Raw genomic sequence first — 17,824 nt, 5'->3', positions numbered from 1 at the left:
TTTGGGAAAACTGTCTTAAAACATGAATGAGAAATTAATGCATTCTCAAGAAAACAAAAGCTAAAAGAGTTTATTATCAATAGACTTACCTGACAAGAAATGATAAAGGAAGGCTTTCATGTTAAAATGAAAATATATTAAATAATTAACTTAAAGCTATACACAAAAGATAAAGTTCTCTTGTAAAGGTAAGGAAATGGATGCATATAAAAACCAGTGTGGTTACAATTTTGCTTAGTAACTTTATTTTTTATTTCTGTATGATTTTATAAAATGAAATCATAAAAAATTTCTCAATCTATGTTGTTACAAATATATAAAGAGGTAATTTGTGATATCAATAACATAAAATGGAAGGGAGTAGCTGTAATGTAGTCTTTTGTATATAACTGAAGCTAAATTCATATTAACTTAAGATTAATTATCATAACCTTAGAATATTATATATAAGTACCATGAAGCAAAATAATATATGTACATATATGTGTACATATATGTATATATACACATATGCGTATATATACCTGTATGTGTATACACATAGACACACACATACATATATTTGTGTATATATATGTATATGTATATATATATATATATATATATATATATATACACTATGTATTTGAATATATATACATAATATAAACAAAAGTAAATAAGCCTCTATAAAACATCAAACAACATACAGAAAGGAAGTAAGGAGAATGAGGGACAAAAATGTTGTAAGTAATGAAGAAAGGAAATAAAAAAATGGCAAAAAATGTGTGCTATCCTACCAACAATTAATTTAAATGTACTATATTAAAGTATTTCACATGGATTAACAGAATGAATTAAAAAGCATACAGCACAACTTTAGATATGACACAGGGGAGGGGGCAGAAGGGAGTGGGCATTGGGGTAGGAAAGACAGTGGAATGAGATGGACATCATTACCCTAAGTACATGTATGAAGACACGAATGGTCTTCATACATGTAGAGTCACCTCTACTTTGTGTACAACCAGATATGAAAATTGTGTTCTATATGTGTAGTGTGAATTGAAATGCATTCTGTGGTCATATATAACAAATTAGAATAAATAAATAAATTTAAAAAATAAATACAACTTACAGCACTGTATACTACTATACTTAAATGAGTTTTAGTATATTAGATCAAACAATTCACAGAGATTGAGAAGATAAGAAATCAAAAACTGTGACATACAAATGGTAGTGAAAGAAAGTGAAAGTGGGGGCTGGGGATGTGGCTCAAGTGGTAGCTTGCTCGCCTGGCATGCGTGCGGCCCGGGTTCGATCCTCAGCACCACATACAAACAAAGATGTTGTGTCCGCCGAAAACTAAAAAATAAATATTAAAAAAAAAAGTTTTAAGAAAGTGAAAGTGGCTATACTAATTTTAATCAAAACACACTTTAAGTAAAAAACTGTTATAAGCAACAAAGGGACATGATACAATGAGAAGAGTCAATTCATGAAGAAAATACCACAATTATAAACGTGTGTACCAAATATAAGATATACAAAATATATGAAGCAAATATTGACAGAATTTAAGGGCAAAATAGACAGCTCTACAAACAAAGTTAGAGATTTCAATATTCTACTTTTAATAATGGATAGAAGAAAGAAGGTCAATAAGGAAGTAGAGGACGTGAACAATAATCTGGATTGACTGGACCTTGCAGGCATATACAGAACACCACAATTAACAGTAACAGATAGCAATTTTTTTCTTGAGTACATATGGAACATTGTCCAAAATAGACCATATGTAGTCTATAAATCAAATCTTAATTGGTTTATGAAGATAAAAATCTAGTCACAACACAAAATAAAAGTAGAAATAAAATGGCAGAAAGAAATTGAAGAATTCACAAATACGTAGAAATAAAACCATGCACTCTCAAACAACCAATGGGTCAAAAAGAAATCCAAAGAAAGCTAGAAAACAGCTCAAAATGAATGAAAACAAAAACATAATACACCAAATCTTATGGAATGTAATGAAAGCCATCCTAAGACAGAAATTTATACCTATCATTGCTGGTGTTAAAAAAGAGAAGGTCTCAAATTAGCAATTTAGCTCCACAATTTGAGAAACTATAAAAAGAACAGACTAAACCCAGCTAGCAGATGGAAAGAAATGAAAATCAAACAGTATGGCAATTCATCAAAAAAAAATTAAAATAAATTACCATATGATCTAGCAATTTTACTCCTGGGTTACATATCCAAAAGAATTGTAAGGAAGCCCTCAAAGAGATATTTACACAGCCATGTCCACATCCACATTATTCACAGAACCTAAAATGAGGTAACAAACCAAGGATCCACCAACAGATAAATGAATAAGCCAATGCAATGAAATAGCATTTAGCTTTAAAAAGGAAGGACATTTTGGCACTTGTTATAATATGAAGACATTATGTTTGGTTAAGTAAGTCAGTCACAGGAAACAAAAACTTCATGAGTCCAATTCCATAAAATATCTAGAGAAATCATAGTCACAGATGCTAAATGTAGGATAGCAGCTGCTAAGGGCTGTAAAGAATGGAATGGAAAGCTAATATTCAGTGGTGCAGAGACTTGGTTTTAAAAGGAGAAAAAGTTCTGGAGATGGATTGTGGTAATGAGTGCACAATGATATGAATGTACTTAACAGGTTAAGATCATATGTATATTTTTCCAAAACAGAAATAAACGGTCAAAAAATAGAGCAGAGATAAGCAAAATACAGAATGGAAAAATTAAATATCAATGAATTAAAGCATTTATTTCTTCAAAAAGATCTACCAATTGACAAATCTTTAACTAGGTTGACTAAGAAAAAGAGAAAATTCAAACCACTAAAACTACAAATAAATTAGCAAAATTTATTACAATATGGCAGAAATAAAATGGATTATAAAAGAATAATTTGAACAATGTCAAAACCTTGGACAACACAGATGAAATGAACAAATCTCTAGAAATATGCAACTTACCAAGACTGAATCATGAAGAAATAGAAAAATCTAAACAAATCTATACATGACTAGTAAATACACTGAATTACTAATCAAAAATTTCCCAATGAAGAAAACTACAGGACCAAATATCTTACTAGTGAATTCTACCAAATACTTAAAGGCAAATGAATACTAATTCTTCTCAAACTCTTCCAAAAGATTTAAGAAGTAACATTTTCTAACTCTTTCTATGAAGCCAACATTATCCTGATATCAAACTAGAAATGATGCTAATAAAAAAAAAAAAACCTGCAGAGCACCATCTCTGCCCCCCACCCAAATATTAATGCCAAAGTCTTAAAAGAAGACTGAATCCAACACCACACCAGAAGGATTATTTGGCATGACAAACAATGGTTTAACATACAAAAATTCAAAGTAATATATCATATAAACAGGATAAAGAAAAATAGTTTATGATTATTCATATTGGTACAGGAAAAAATTTGCAAAATGAAATATCCTTTTCTTTTTTTATTAGTTGTTCATGCCAACCCAATGATCTTGACATATCATACATTTGAATCAAATGGGGTATAATTTCTCATTTTTCCAAGTATACAAGTTGCAGAATCACATTAGTTATACAGCCACGTATATACATACAGCAATACCAGTGTCTATTTTATTCTGCTGCCCTTCCTATCTCCCCATCCCCTCCCCTCCCCTCCCATCACCTCTCTCTACCCCATCTAATGTGACACATTTCTCTCTTTTTTTTCCTTCCCCCTCACATCATCATATATGTATTGTGTATAACGATGAGGGTCTCCTTCCATCTTCCGTGCAATTTCCCTTCTCCCTTCCATTCCCTCCCACCTCTCTTCCCTATTTAGTGGTAATCTTCTTCTCATGTTCTTCCTCCCTACCCTATTTTGAGTCACCCCCCTTAATAAGTTCATTCAGCAAACCAGGAATTGTAGAAAATCATAACAATGCTCACATATAAAAAACCCACAGGTGACAACATAATCAATAGTGAAAGACAGAAAGCTTTTCCTCTAAGATCAGAATAACACAAGAATACACTTCAGCATTTCTATTTGACATGAGTATTAGGAATTTTAGCCAGAGCTATTAGGCAAAAGACAGAATTAAAAATAGGAAGAAAGAAGTAAAATTATCTGTGTTTACAGGTAGCATGATCTTCTGCATAGAAAACCCTAAAGCTCACACTCACATTTAGATACACACACACACACACACACACACACACATACACACTTACTATAACTAATAGATACATTTAGTGAAGTTGCAGAACACAGAAGAATACAATTCCATTTATAAAAGCATGAAAAATATTAAAATACTTGCAAATAAACTTAACAAAGAAAAAATCTTGTACACTAAAAACATCAAAATGTTTCTGAATTAAAGTAAAGAAGATATCAATAATTGGAAAAACATTCTATGGTGATGTATTGTAAATCTTAACATTGTTAAATTGTTAATAATTCTCAAAGTGACCCATTCATTCAATGCAATATCTGTCAAAAATCCTAATGACATTATTTACAGAAATAGAAAATTTAATTATAAATTTTATATGGATTATGAAGGGACCCTAAATAGCTAAAATAATCTTGAAAGTGAAGAACAAATTTGAAGATCTTACACTTCATGATTTTAAAACCTCAGAATTATACAATGCTGTGACACTGGCATGAAGACATAAAAATGACTGGGACAGGACAGAGAGCCCAGAAAAAAACCCACACATATATGGTCAAATGATATTTGGTAAGGATGCTTAGACTATTCAAATTCAATGGGAAAAGAATAGTTTTTTAATATGGCAATTCCTCAAAAAATTCAAAGTAAATCATGTTGTAATCCAGCAATTTCACTTCTGGGTATATACCCAACAGAACTGAAAACAGAGACTCATATAAATATTTGTACAGCTGCATCCATAGCAGCATTATTCACAATAGCCAAAAGGTAGAACCAACACAAGTATCCATCAACTGAAAAAATCAATGAACAAAATGTGGTTTATATATGTTATAAAATATCTTCAGCCTCAGAAATAGGAAGGAAATTCTGACACATGCTACAACATGAATGCGCCTTGAAGATACACTATATTAAGTCAGTATGTCATGAAAGGACATATATTGCATCATTGCACTTACATGAAATACTTATAGAGTACTCAAGTTCACCGAGACAGAAATCAATATGGTGTTCTCCAGTGGCTGGGAGGAATGGGATAGGAGGTTTGTGTTAAAAGGATACAGGGTTTCATTTGGGAACATGGAAGAGTTCTGAGGTAGTGTTGATGACTTTAGAACAATGTGAATATCTTTAGTGACACAAAATTGCACTTAGCAATGGTTAGAGTGGTGTATTTTGTGTTATGCAACATGATAAAAAGTATCCAAAATAGTGAATAAGTATTGAGAATATTAATTACAAATTACTGATTCTTTCCCCCCAAGAAGTCTCTTTAAGCTGTTCAATAGAAATGCTTATGCAGTGTGTCTGGATTGCACCCACAGCTTTCTCTCATTTTAACTATCTCCCTCTGCTTCTCTCAGGGGCTGCCTCATGAGACTAGAAACATCTCATTCTACTCATTATGGTTCTCACATTTACAGGATGGACAAGAGGTCCTCCAAGCGTTCTCTCAGCCTCTTGACTGGTGTAAATAAAGGAAATGCCATGTTTCCTTGTTTCTGTGCTGCTTCTCGGTTTCCCAGAGCTGTCATAACAAAATGACACAGACTAGATTCTTAAAGAACAGAAATTCATTTTCTCACACTTCCAGAGTTTGGAAGTCCAAGACCAGCATGGCAGCATGACTGGGTTCTCATAATAGTGCTCTCTTCCACCTTCTTACTATGTCTTCATGTGGCAGGGAGCGGGTCAGGTGTCACACAAATTCTCTGGTGTCTCTTCTTATAAGGGCACTAATAGCATCTTGAGGGTCCCACCCTAATGAACTCATCTACTTCTACTCCTAGTTATATTCTAAAGGTTCCTTCTTTAAATATTATCTCACAAAGGATTAGGGCTGCAACATGTGAATTTGGGGGATACAAATGTCTAGTCTCTAACAGGAAGTGTAGATGCTACATACTCTTCAAATATATTTTCTCTGCTATTTAATTCCAAACTGTTTTCACCCTAGAGATAAATGTTCAGCGAGGAACTGTTTCTAAATGTGAAGCAATAAGACTCTCTTGTGTGTTGTTGAACATACATAAGAGACATTTTGGCATTGAAATTCTTAATAAATATTTATATTGCAAGTTTGCTGGGGAATGATCCTGAAATGTCAAACTCCTGTGATAGGTAAGGAAGTACCACATAATAAAGAATCTTGCTTCTGAAATGCTCTTAGCCCTCCATTGAGAGACACTTTTTGAGTACCATTAGTAGTTTAGCACATAGCTTTGGGGATAACTAAAAGCTATTGAGTTGTTTTGATCTTCAAAGCTTTAGCCAAAACTGCAACAAGAAAAAGCTCTTTTTGTATCCTATTATAACATAAAAAAAAAATTAGAATAGGAAGAAAAATATTATTGGGTCCCAAATATTCATTTCAGACAATAGAAAATTAATAACCATAGTGCCAAAAGTGTCTGATTTTGATTTTGCTATCACCCAAATTTGGCCTTGTTTCAGGGTATAAGATTACATATAACCATCATCTTCTTAATCCCATATTTAATAATTTCCTTGGCTTGGCAGAAAAAAAGTTGTGAACTTTCCTGGACCCAAAGAAGTGTTATGATCCCAATTCCTGAAAATGGTCAGAGAGCAAAGAATGGACAGGATCAACTGAGGATGCTGAAGCCCAGGGGGAAGCTGGGACATGCAGATCATGTGTCCCAGTTGGGCGCTCACAAGCTGAGACCACTCTAGTTGTCTTAACCAAACTAGGAAGGGTAAAGGGGTCATCATCTCCATCTTGTAACTCCTAACTATCCTTCACAAGCCAAAGAGGAAAAAGAAGCCACAGGGAGCAATCTCTTCTTAACAGAGATTCTGGTCACTTCAAGTGTTAAATATTAGGAAAAAACTAAGCACATTTTTATCCGAAAACTGACTCCTTCCTTCAAATGTTGAAAAAATTTAAAAATAAAAACATCAAAAACAAAAGAAATCCAAACTGACAGCAAATATTTATGATGTTACATGAAGGAACATCTCCAATCCAGCAGAAATAAATATTGATTGCCTTTAAATATGTGAATAAAGGGTCAAATCTGAAAAAAGTAGTCTCTTGACAAATTTAAAGTGACAGAGTTAAAATAGACTATGCAAACAATCAAATTTAAGGCAGTTACTTCAGAGCATCTTCTTGTGTTTATATGCACTGATCCCCAATCACTTTCATGTACCTTACAACAAATCAACAAGCTGGGCTTTACTTTGTCTGTTTTATAGATGAGGAAATTGAGAAAATAACAGCATGAAATATCCACTGGATGGACACTAGATTCAAATATTAATCATTTCTATTCTATTCAAAAGATATTTATTTTGGAGCTACTGCATCAGATATAATGTTAGATGCTGAGGCACAGTGAACCAGACGAATCTCGTCACTGAATTCCAATTTGATGATTTGTTGCAAGAAGTAGAGTTAGTAGGTATTGATAGAGTGTTACATTTGGGATCTTGAAAGTTCCCAAAAAGGCCCATATGTTAAGGCTTGGTCAGTAGCCCAGGATGCAATTAGGAGGTGGTAGAATCTTGAGGAGGTAGGCCTCATAGAAGGTGTATACTTGAAGGGGATATTGGGACCCTGGGCCCTCCCTGATTTTCTTTTCACTTTCTGGTTGCCATGAGATTAAGAGGAACCCTCTGCCATCTGTTCCCCCACCACATACAATGTACTGCGTTACCACAGGCCCTAAGCAACAGGGTCAACTCCCCATGATCTGAAACGTCTGAATTGTGAACCAAAATATACATTTCCCTCTTAAAAGTTATTTATCTCAGGTATTTTGTCACAGTAATGTTAAGCTGACTAACACATGTAGCAGTCATTGTTGCGGATTATTATGGATGTCATACATAAAAAATGTGGGGGAAAGGTGGACTACATGGAAAAACACGTTTTTTACTCTCTTAAATTTTATTTTGATTTTTAATTAACACACAGTGAGTGTACATATTTATAGATATTTCAATACATGTCTAGAAGGTATTCTTATCTTAATGGGATTCTTAGTATCTCTATTGCCTTATTATTTCTTTATATTGGGCCTCTTGAACTGCTCTCTTCTAGTTTTTTGTACAATATTAGCAGCTTGCTCTGCACAATAGTCAGTCAACTTTGCCGTAGAGCACTAGAAATTACCACTCCTAACTATGAAGACAGTTAATTGTTTTCAATTATAAATTGTTATGCATTATGATACAATCAACTGTCTGAATGAAATAATAGCAGATTATTTGATCAATACTTCACTGAAAACAAGGACCCAAGAAAGACTGAGGAAATTGTGCTTACACTTTCAAATCAATGTTTTGCTCTCCAGTCCATTGCAAAGGAGATAAGTTTCATAGTAAATTCTAAAACAGAAGTTTTTCATTTTCAAAAACTTAAAACTCCCTTCCTTTATTTTAGAGTCAGATAACTTATTACGGTGATTTAGTCCCTGAAACTTTTTCCCTTATGTTCCACAAAATAATTTCCTTGTCAAGAAGTAGTTTCTATGCTGTTTTCTGGATATTTTTCAGAAAGTGCTGTTTTCAGGAAGAAAACAAAAGTTGAATCCACTGAAGTCTGGATATGTGAGGTCAAGGTCGACATTTCACATTTTGAGTAATTGGAGAAGCAGTAGTATCAGCACCACCTAGGAACTTGTTGGAAGTTCTCCCTCCAAAATTCCAATACTAACTTCTGCCATATTTAGATTTGTATTTTATTATGAGACCTATGTCACAACAACCAAGGTACTGTTAAAAATTCATCAGAAGGTGTACCTCTACATTACTAATTCAGCTTTGCAAACATGTTAACAAACCAATGATCTAAATTCTTCTTTAGGGTACTTTCTTTAAAACTGACATGGCCCTCATCACTATACAAAATACATGTATGAAGATGTGAATTTGGTGTCAACATACCTTATATAGAATCAGAGATATGATAAATTATGATATAATGGTGTATTAAGAATTATAATGCAAAAATTAATTAATAAATAATTTTTTTAAAAAAGTGACATGGGCACTTGGCTCAGATCAATGACAGTCATTAATAAAATGGAAGAAGATAGGAAAGTAGAATTCAGTATTTGACAGAATTTGGTGTTTAACTTGTTTATTGTATGAGTCAGTCTTCCCTACAAACTCTGGAGCAGGTATTATTGTTTTCATCGCACAGATGAAGAAGTAGAGGTCACAAAAGAATGATTGGCAGAGCTAAAATGAGAACCTAAGCTTGTGGAACAAAGCATCATTATTTCTTATTGCATCAATAAGATCAACAAATGAGGATTTTGAGGGAGAAATCATTCCAGCTATGGAAACTTGAACTCGAGTTGGAAAACTGAGTGTTATATTCATTTTTTTGTTGTTGTTGTTGTTACTATCCCTTCACCAGGCTTAATTCTGCAGGGTACAAAGAGATTTTTAGTGTGGTTTCCATTGTCAAGGAATAAATGTTGGTTTCAAAAGACGAGAGGAAAATATAAGAAGATAATTAAAACAAGTTCTGAAATGTGTGGCACAGATGCAAAGGACTTTGGAAGCTTAGAAAGGAGAAAGAGGTCAATGTGGGCTAAAGGCTTTGAGACACAATTTGTTGGAGGAAATAGAAATAAAACAGGTTTTGGAGTTATGTGATATTTTGTCAGCTGGAGGAAAGCAGAGTGTGAGAGCTGCTCCTCAGCTAAGCAGATCTGTAATATAGCAGATCTTGTTCAATCTGGAGACAAGGTTATGATTTCTTTCCTTCTAGGGGCAATTTCTTGAAAAATTACCCCTTACAACTTCTCAGAATGCTAGATATTGCACTAGTCCTGCTTAGACCATTGACAACTCAGAAGTTAATACTCAGGAAAAAAAGAGAGTAACTGGCTCTTTGATGATCATCTCCCAACACAAGTCAGAAATATATCCTTCTTGACTTTTTTTGTAACAATATAACAATGTAAAATCAGTCAAGATAACAAATACTGTTTTTCTATGTAAGATGGATTTCTTGTAGCTGGATGGATTTGTTTAATTTTTTTTTCTGCAAACCCAAGCTATGTTCAGAATTACAAGGTATAGTAAATCAGCAAGGGCATTGAAGTCTGACAGAATTAATAATAGTCCATTGAATTTGAGTTCCCAGTCAGCAGGCAACTGTGCTGAGTAGTAAGGAAGTCTCTGAATAGTCACTTGTCCTGGCAGATCCTGGATTGAAACATTGAGACTCTTCCTTCACCACTATGTTAACTTCTCAAAAGTACAGACATCAACTGTGGTTGAGCTCAACTGCCTAAGTGAATCCAGGAGCACTTTGCCTGGAGCTACATTCCCAGTCTTTTTTATTTGGAGTCAGGGTCTACCTAATTTGGTCTAGCTGACCTCAAATTGGTGATCCTGCCTTAGCCTCCCAGTTGCTAGGATAATAGGCATGTGCCACTGAATGTAACTTAAACTTTTTGTTGTTGTTTTTGTTGTTCTTTTTGTTTTTAATCCTCACAATGGAGACAGTGAGAGGATCACATGACTAATATCTGCAAAGCTGTTCATCCGGTTCGACAAATATGTATAGAAGAGGCATATGAGGTTGATCCCATCGACTCCTTCTGAAGTGACCAAACAACCTGCTTACCCAGCTAAGGCCATTGAAAACATGAAACTTTCTTTCACTTTAAACCAAATAGCTAGTTAAGAGGGAGGGTTGCCTTGAGTTGTTATTGCTTTGATTTTATTTTACTTCAGGGAGGAAAAAGTAATGACTATCAATTATAGCAACATCAAGTGCAGAGTTTGGTATAAATTTCCCATGTGCTTATACTTCAGTCATATTCCATGCTTTTAAGATTAAAACCTATAATGTCAGCTTGGAAACTTCATCAACCCTTAGACCCTGCCTCATCAGGAGACTCACCAGGAGTTAAACATTTATTTTGAAGTGACATTACTAATTTGCCTACTATGAAATATAGAAAATAAAAAGCCTACTTCTTTTTTTTCTTTTTGGAACAGCTGGGTCCCTAAACCACCAGCAGCTGCTTTACAAATACCCATCCATTAAGTAATTATTTCCTCATCATAGGAGCAGCTGGTAGAGAAGAGAGAGCTACTTTCCCTCCCAACATTACCCTTACTTCCTCCACGTTCCTTCTCCTCCAGCTTGTAGGAGTATTGGTTTTCTTTTTGGAACTGAAGATTGTGATTGAGCATAGGGATACCTAATTATTTTTCAACATTCCTTAAAGGTAGCAAAGAAATGACTGAGAGCTATGAGAGGCCACATCTCTATGTCTCAGGAAATATTATCTAGGATAGACACCTTCCTCATTTTTTTGGTAAAGAACTTAAGTACACAGACTTGGTCTATTCAAGATCTTGTTCAGCCAACCTCAAAGCAAAGTCTTGGATTCAGATCTTAAAACCACTCCTAGCCCAATGGGGGATTTCCTCCAACACTCTAGGGAAATGGATCTGAACCCTAATCTTGACTCAGCTTTCTCAGAGTAATCTACAGTGCGACATCCAAAGAAACAAATGCAAATGGATGACATTTCTCTCTTTTTTTTTTTTTGTACAAAGGAGGGTAACATTGAAATTTTTAGCAATTTGCATAGATTTCTCAAAAGTGTATGGAAATACCAAAATACTTCATAAAATCACAAACCACGAACTCATAACTACTGATTAACCCCATCAATCTACCTCATATCCAGTTAAGGTTAAGCAAAATTCACATTTTACAGGTAAATAGACTTCAGGTGAAGATTAAATCTTCTAACTACTATGCTCTGGCCCATATTTGGAGTTTGATCAAATTTAAATTCTTTCTCTATCCTTATCTCTTTTCTAATTTTTTTTCACATTTTTACTTCGAACAGTGATTTCTTCTCTGGTAGCATTTCACCTTCCTCTAATCCCATCCCTCATAATGTGTAGTCCATGGTCACTTTGCATGCATTCTAACGATCTAAATGGGAGTTGAGCTGAAGAGATGAAGTCACTTATTAGTCTTCGTTCCAAGCATACTGCAACCTCATTTCTGGAGGATGAGGGAGGGGTAGAAGTTAGAGTAGGAATCAGTATAATTTTTTCTTTTGTATCTACTTCCCTAACTTCAGCCTAACACAAATGGGGTTAACATTTTTGCTAAAAGAAAAATATCACTTCCCTGGTTCCTGAAGTACCTTTGCACCTTTCATTAACTCCCCACTTACTAAGAATCCCCATTTTCATCAGCATCTTTGGGAGCTAACAACCACTCCCAACAAGGGCTTCTTTTCTGGATTCTATACGCATGCCCATTCCCACAGGCCACCAGAGAAGGTATTTGAACTTATCCTCCATTAGAACATTTCTGCTTTTCCTGAAGTCCCTCCTCCTTCTGGTTCTGTCAGAGGAATGAGTACCTCTAGTTGTCCCCATGGCACTAGACTCCTTTTGCCATCGCTGCACTGCAGAGCTCAGGCTGGAAACTGTTCCAAGTGGGGGGAAAGATCCTGTCTCCAGCATGGGGTTGCATGTTGTCATATGACCTTCAGGTTTTGCACTCCTTGACTGTAGTCTCACAGAGTCTCTAGCAAGAAATGATTTTGGGGGGGCTCTCACTCCCAGTTCTTCTCTGTTGGGATCTGACAATGCTATTTGCCCATAACTCAGAATCTAGTCCTGATGCAATGCACCAAATATCTTCTTCTGGGATCTGTCCCCTTTGGAGTCAACCAACTGGGCATGGAAAATATTTGAAAAAAAAATGTTATGGTATTGAACATATATGCACTTTTAGCCTTGTTATTATTTCTTAAACAATAGCATAAGAATTATTTACATAGCATTTATATTACATTAGTCTTTGTAAGTAGAGACGATTTAAAGAATGCAGGACCATGTACATAGATTATGTACTAATACGATGCCATTTTATATAAGGAACTTGACTATCCACAGATTTTGGTATCTATTTTGGGGGTGGTCCTGGAACCAATTACCCAAGGATACAAAGGGAAAATTGTACTGGTAGAAATAAAGGTCAAATGGAATATGCTGTTCAAAATTATTGAAGTGTTGAGCTGAACCTTTTTAAAGAAAAATGTTTCTTTTTTTTTTTTTTTTTTTTATTGTTTTTATTGTTGGCTGTTCAAAACATTACATAGTTCTTGATATATCATATTTCACAATTTGATTCAAGTGGGTTATGAGCTCCCATTTTTACCCCATATACAGATTGCAGAATCACATCAGTTACACATCCATTGATTTACATATTGCCATACTAGTGTCTGTTGTATTCTGCTGTCTTTCCTATCCTCTACTATCCCCCCTCCCCTCCCCTCCCCTCCCCTCCCCTCCCCTCTTCTCTCTCTGCCCCCTTTACTGACATTCGTTTGTCCCCCTTGTATTATTTTTCCCCTTCCCCTCACTTCCTCTTGTATGTACTTTGTCAAATGTCTTCTTTGATATAAGGAGAGTAGCTAAGAACAGAGTAGGGTCGAAGAGCATGAGAAGAAGATTAACATTAAACAGGGATGAGAGGTGGGAGGGAAAGGGAGAGAGAAGGGAAAATGCATGGAAATGGAAGGAGACCCTCAGAGGTATACAAAAGAAAAATGTTTCAAAGTGATCATTTGATGAATAGTTTAAATATTAAAAAGTCAGGCTGTGTCAAGCAGGAACTGGTAAATGAGCAGTGACCAGATACCCTCTCATTCTAGTGAACGAGAAAACAAATTCCACAGTCTCCCTAGTCATCTTAGTAATTGTGCTTGGGCTAGAAATAGTCAAGCTTCACATCTCTGTTCTTTCCAGCCCCGGGAGGATTCTGAAATGTATACTGCCTTGATAGCCCATGACAGAGATCATGATAAGCACATATTAGAAAAAAAAAGGAATTGGAAAAAATGGAAATGCCACAGAAGATTTGCTTAAAGTAAGAAATCAACAATAAAAATTCAAGGTGGAATGTTAAGTCTTAGTTACTGCACCAAACAATTTACATACTTTGTACCAACCCACAAATCTGGGTCATTAAATGTAAGTAAAGCATTATGCAGACTTGATAATGAAAATCTATATTCCATAATTTGCAACCTGCTGGCTGTGTTATGCCAAGTGAATGTTAAGCAAGGCATTCTTCAACCTAATTGCATGCAGTATCACCCTGTTCTAATTGCGTTATGAAAATGCCTCTTTCTATCTCACTAATGCACACTCAGATCACTTTGCTTTTCCCCTAAAGCACATTAGTAAAACAAAACAAATCCGATGACTTTTTATTTTGCTGTACACCCAGGAATCTGCAATGAGAGTATAATGGGGCCTGGCAAGTACTTCTTTTTCTATGAAACTTCAGGTCAGGTGTTGGGATTTCTTACTTGTTTCCAAGGTTAGAATTGCACATAACAACAACCTGATCCACAGGGATAAATGTTGAAGGCAAGTTCCCCAACCAAGGAGGACTTTCCCTCCTTCCCCTCTTCTTAGGGGATATTTAGCAATGTCTTATGGCATTTTTGGTCATCTCAACAGGGAGAGGTACTTTCATATAGTAGGTAGAAGCCAGAAATGCTAATATATATCATACAATGCTCATCACAACTCCTCAACAAAGAAAGAAATGTTCTGCCCTAAATACTAATATTGATAAGGCTGAGAAACCCTGAGCTAGGATATTAATGAAGGGTAATTGGTTAAATTCACTCATTAGAATACATCCATTGTGTCCTTGTTCATGACAGTCAGAGTTCTATTTGTAAAGACCATTAGTTTTTGTGCACTAAGTATATGCTGTATACTCTTGGCTACAGGAACTAGAACTGATGCCACAGCCCCAAACACTGTCTTCCATTAGGAACTGATGCCACAGCCCCAAACACAGTCTCATCAGTGCCCAAACATGAGACTGGAGGCCATGCTGAGTGGAGGGTAGCTTTCTCATCTACCAACAACAGAAAGAGTCAAAAAGTAAGAGTAGCTCAGAAACAACCAAGAAAAACAAGGTTGAGATTTCAAAACTAAAAGAGCAGGAAGCCCAAAGATGGGAGCAAGGATGATTGTTCTGAATATGATAGAATCAGTGTAGAACAAGCAATAAGATGATATGGGACTTCTAGGATATATGATTTGTGTGTGTGTGTGTGTGTGTGTGTGTGTGTGTGTGTGCATACACACATATACACAGTCATGTGTGAAATAACAATGCTTGGTCAATGACATACAGTATATATGAGGATGGTCCCATAATATTACATCACTTATTGATGTCATGGCTATCTTATCTTGTGTAAGTACATCCTATGATGTTTTCCTAACACAAGAATGAAATAGCCAGCAATGCATTTCTCAGAACATGTCCTTATCAGTTGTTAAATAACATGACAGTGTATATATATATATATATATATATATATTCACAAACATACATACAAGAACTTCTGTGTGTGTGTATGTGTGTGTAAATATCCTGTTTCCTTTATCTCAAGTTTGTTTTCAAAGACACAGTGGTGATTGTGCCTTTATTTAATAAAATAAAATAATTTTTATGGTTAATATCATTTCTTATTTCCATTTTCTGCATGAACCTTGAACTTCTGATCTCAGCCAGGCACTAGAAACACAAAAGCACTGAAGTTAAGAGTTGGCTGATCTCAATGTTCTGTATCTCCATGTCTTAAATTTTAATGGGAGTACGAATTACCCAAGGGTGTCATTAAAATGAAAATTGTGATAAATTAGATCTGAATGAATCCTGAGATTCTGCATTTCTAGCAAGTGCCTAGTACATGTGAAGGGTGCTCTGCAAATCACAATTTACATGTAAACCTTTATGCAAATAAATGTAGTTATCAAAGTCCTTGTGTGTAAAATAAATTCATAATTATAACATTATTATTATTATTGAATCCATAAGGTATAAGGTATTTAAAAGGTCCATATCTGATTAATACTTATCAATCAGATATATATGTCACCAAATGTCCATTATTCCTTCCAAGTGAACACACTGACGATATAAAGTTGTCTTTTTCTCTCCCTTAACTTATTAAACTTTTTGTTGCTTGTGTTATCTGCTTTGAAGAGTGATACCTTCAGCCACATAATGGGAGCCACCTCACTGTTCTTGCTTTCTCTAGCACCCTCTGTATCTCATCAGTTGTTTTCTGCAGCCCCTCAAGTCTGTAAGACATTTATTCTCATCCTTCCTTTGCCATCAGCCTGGCCATTTATTCTTTCATGAATGAAATCTGTTGAATGTATATACTGCATTCAAATATTCACTAAGGTACTTATAACTCAGCAGAAAACCAAACAAAAATACCTTCTCTGGTGGTATTTACATCTTAACAGGGAGAATTAGATAGAACCATTAGTAATTTAATGAATTATTTATTACAGTAGAAGGTGGGGTATGCCATGGGAGAGGCAATGTAGAGCTGGTGTGGAGAAATAAGAGCACTGGAATAGGTTGCAATTTAAATGTGGCAGCCAATGTGACATTTCTGCCAAGACTTGAAACAAGTACCAGAGATTTCTATACAGAGATTCAGGGGAAGAACATTCTGGAGCAAAGCAACAGCTAGCAAAGGCCCCAGGCAAGAATGTCCTTGCATGTTGGAGGATCAGCATGAGTATACCCTGTCTGAATCCAAAGGATGGATGAAGAGAGTTTTAGCGAACTGGGAACTAAAACCAGAGATTGTGTCAGACCAGAGACAAGCCAGTTCCACCCCTCCCTTCGGACACTCCAGCAAGGAGGCAGGGGCCCGCCATAGCAGAGAGGGGAAGTCACCAAAGTTCGGCCAAAGAGATTCCTTCCCAGCGGAATCTACTTTAGCAGGTGTGTGACTCCCACCCGCATCAGATACAAACAACTGGGAAACTTCAAAATCTCTCCGTGGGCGTGACAGTAAGGGCCAAAGGACTCTCGACCCCCAACTCCCAATACTGCCAGTGACGTGGGCGTGACTGTAGGGGCGGAGGGAAGCAGAGAAGACTCCCCACCCCCAACTCCCCCAACCGCCAACTGAGAGGGCGTGACGGTGGGGGCGGAGGGAAACAGAGGACACTCTAGACCCCCAACTCCTCCTACCGCCAGTGGAGTGGTCGTGATTGTAGGGGCTGAGGGAAGCAGAGGGGATCCTCGACCCCCAACTCCCATTACCACCAGTGGCGACACCAATGGTCTTAGCCGCCAGATTTGGAAGGTGTGCCCACCAAAGGGGTCCGGAAAAATTAAACTATTGACTCCCAGACCATAGCTCCACAGCACTGGGGCTTAGATGAATGACAGAGAGAGTGCTCAGTCGTTAGGGAAATAGAGCACTCTGAGGGGCTGAAAGTGTAACCAAATCCTTGGAGAACCGCCTCTGGTGCACAGGACCTGGCTGGCTGGCAGGAGTAAGGGGAGGAGGGGCCATAGAAGTGAAACAGCTAAATAAACGTGACTGGAAGTACAAATCATATTTCAATTGTAACCTTAAATGTTAATGGACTAAACTCACCAATCAAGAGACACAGGCTGGTAACCTGGATCAAAAAAACAAATCCAACAATATGCTGCCTTCAGGAGACTCATATGATAGGAAAAGACATACACAGGCTGAAGGTGAAAGGTTGGGAAAAATCATACCACTCACATGGCCCTCGGAAGCAAGCAGGAG

The sequence above is a fragment of the Marmota flaviventris genome, chromosome 2 (assembly GCF_047511675.1).
Source record: "Marmota flaviventris isolate mMarFla1 chromosome 2, mMarFla1.hap1, whole genome shotgun sequence".
NCBI lineage: Eukaryota > Metazoa > Chordata > Mammalia > Rodentia > Sciuridae > Marmota > Marmota flaviventris.
This window is presented reverse-complemented; position numbering follows the sequence as displayed.